Here is a 236-nt window from a genome sequence, read left to right as displayed (position 1 = left end):
TTCAAATTTGTCTTTAGTGATTTTGTTTGATTAGAAATATATATGTTTTTGGTCTATACATAGAGAAAAGAAGAAAGAAGATGGGAATCTGATCAAGCATTTTGGAGGATATTTTTTAATAATAAAATTTAGTTTTCTTCCTTCAGTTCTATTTTGACTTTTCCCTTTCTTTCTTCTCTTTTGTTGCGAATTGCTTGTGTCACAAGTTATTGGATCCAACAATTGATATTAGAGAA

Source organism: Akebia trifoliata, chromosome 5, assembly GCF_017979445.1.
Source record: "Akebia trifoliata isolate Shusen 1 chromosome 5, ASM1797944v1, whole genome shotgun sequence".
NCBI lineage: Eukaryota > Viridiplantae > Streptophyta > Magnoliopsida > Ranunculales > Lardizabalaceae > Akebia > Akebia trifoliata.
This window is presented reverse-complemented; position numbering follows the sequence as displayed.